At 47.5% G+C, this 2,660-nt stretch overlaps 2 non-coding genes across 2 annotated transcripts; one reads left to right on the top strand and one right to left on the bottom strand.

Moving 5' to 3' along the window:
- The first annotated feature begins 320 nt into the window (after nt 1–320).
- TRNAS-AGA lies at nt 321–403 on the top strand. The gene has a single exon. It is a non-coding gene; the product is annotated as a tRNA-Ser (tRNA).
- A 2,127-nt stretch (nt 404–2,530) lies between these two features.
- On the bottom strand, nt 2,531–2,624 carry TRNAG-UCC. The gene is made up of 2 exons: nt 2,587–2,624; nt 2,531–2,566 (listed from the first exon to the last, which is right to left on the bottom strand). It is a non-coding gene; the product is annotated as a tRNA-Gly (tRNA).
- Nucleotides 2,625–2,660: the final 36 nt, after the last annotated feature.

Here is a 2,660-nt window from a genome sequence, read left to right as displayed (position 1 = left end):
CCCTCTGAAAAATTTCAGTGCCCCAGAGAAATCCTGCCCCCTGCTATTGGAACGATGTGCTGGAGATTTGACTAGAAAAGGGACTGTCTGAATTGTCAGAGTGGGGAATGAACAACAATCTACAGTAATGTCATTCAGACAAACACACTCTTATCCTGCTCCATCTGGAAGGGAAATGGGCAGGAATTCTCACTGTTCACCCAAGGACATACTTACACTGATGTGCAGTCATGAGTGTGTTGGGGAAGCTGGTCTGAGCAATTTGAAGTGACAATTCAGTGAGAACAGAATCATCATGTAATGATATCAATGTACATCAAGTAGTTGTGGCCGAGTGGTTAAGGCGATGGACTAGAAATCCATTGGGGGTCTCCCTGTGCAGGTTCAAATCCTGCCAACTACGAAAGCACTGCGCTGCTGTTGTTATTACTATAGACTTAGTTCCTGAGCATTCAGAGTGCAAACTGGAGCCAGATCTATTTTCACTCTGTCTACACTTAAAATGCTGCTGTGGCACTGCTATAGCACTTTGGAGTAGACAGTGACTGGTGGGGTTTTCCCATCTGTGTAATGTCTGCTTAGACAGAACAATTCGTCCTTTTCTTTAGCACTATCTAACCCGGGCTTAGGTCACCTTAACTATATGGGTGTGGGGAGGGTCACACCCTGAGAGACGTCGCTCTGCCAGTGAAGTGCCCAGCGTACACCAGCCCTTAGATCCCTCTTGGTATTTCAATGCAGGCACTGACCTGTGAGAGGAAAACATCAGCTCACAAACACAGAGACTGAATTCCCCACATTTAATCTCGCTGCACTTTCCAGAAAGTCACAACATTCAATTCATTCTTGCTAGGCCAGAGAAAAAATAAGTGACACTAAGTTTTTGTCTTGGTTAAATAAAATTAAGTGTTTAATTCATATAGTAAAAATCTGTCCTGATTCCTCTAACTAACACCACAGTGTGAAATAGGAACAGAGACAAATCTTGTCAGTGACGACTAATTTCACAAATGATCTTCCCATTATTAATTTCCACGCTGCCCCCACTGGAGGTCTGGGCATCTCCAGTGTCATTGCTCTGCATTCACCTTCCCTAGAATTGTTCTCGGACATTCGCCTTCCTCTGCAGTGTGGGGCACGGGGTCACTTGCTGGAGGATTCCCTGCACCTTGAGGTCTTTAAGCCACGATTTGAGGACTTCAATAACTCAGACATAGGTTAGGGGTTTGTTACAGGAGTGGGTGGGTGAGATTCTGTGGCCTGCCTTGTGCAGGAGGTCAGACTAGATGATCATAATGGTCCCTTCTGACCTTAAGTCTATGAATCTATGAATCTATTCCCAAATTTGGAAAATTGTGCAGTTCAGAATGTGAATAGTGACCCCGTCTCCTTCCTGCACCTGCTCTACATTGCCCCACAGCAGCTTCTCCCCCTGCAGAGTCACCCCAGCACTGCAGTGCAGCCGCCCAGGGTTCAGCAGGGGGCCCTGGCAAAGACAGTGGGTGCAGCTAACAGCCCGGTGTGCCTGGCCGTGATGCAGCTGTAAAAAAGCAACACCCCCTCCCAGAGGTACAGAGACTGAGGGCTGGTCTACACTAAGGGGAAAAATCGATATAAGATACACAACTTCAGGTACGTGAATAACATAGCTGAAGTCGAAGTATCTTATATCGATAACTTACCCGTCCTCACGGCGCGGGATCGATGTCCGGGGCTCTCCATATCGACGCCGCCACCGCCGTTCGGGGTGGTGGAGTTCCGGAATCGATAGAAGCGCGTTCGGGGATCGATATATCGCGTCTAGATGAGACGCGATATATCGATCCCTGAAAAATCGATCGCTACCTGCCGATACGGCGGGTAGTGTAGACGTAGCCTGAATTCCCCAACTTTAACATCATGACCCCCTGTAGAAAGCCACACGTGTCAGTTGTATTGTCACAGGGAGATGCAAAAATCAGGTGACACCAATTTTTAAGTTGAGTAAATAAAGTTGAGGAGATAGTTATTAACCTCACAAAAATACACTAAAGATCCCTCAACATAACACCTGAAGGTGAAATATGAACAGAGACAAACCTTGTCAGCAAAGGCTCATTTCCTAAACGATCCTCAAAATGTTACTAATTCCCACCCCTCCTCCACAGGAGCTCTGTGCAGTGTAACTGTTCTGCAGGCAGCTTCCCATTCAATGCTGTTGTGGGACATTCCCAGGCCTGGAAATGTACCAACGACAGAATTTGAAGAGCAAACCTGGCTCCCCGCACCAGGCGGGATTTGAGTGTTTTGTCCCTGTCACTTAGTCTGTGTCAATAGTACAGACGCCAGGGGCAGGACTCCAGTCTCTGCTTGAGGGATCCTGGCACAGGGCTGAGGGAGGAGAAAGGATTGTAAATTCTCACCTGTGCTCTGGAGAGGAGGTAATAAGTGAAGGGGGCATTTTTGATTCCTCCTCAGTGTCCCAGGGCTGGAATTCTACATCCCAAAGGGCCAAAAGAGGGAGTGACACCACTTGGTTAATGAAAACCAGTGCTTCAGGTGAGGTTTGAACTCACAACCTCAGCATAGCTCTTCTCAGCACTGCCCTGGAAGTACTGTGCGCTAACCGATTGTGCCACTGGAGCACCTGTTAATTATGATTTTCTGAGACCCCCTAGGTT

This window comes from Mauremys reevesii, linkage group 17 (assembly GCF_016161935.1).
Source record: "Mauremys reevesii isolate NIE-2019 linkage group 17, ASM1616193v1, whole genome shotgun sequence".
Taxonomy (NCBI): domain Eukaryota; kingdom Metazoa; phylum Chordata; order Testudines; family Geoemydidae; genus Mauremys; species Mauremys reevesii.
This window is presented reverse-complemented; position numbering and strand designations above follow the sequence as displayed.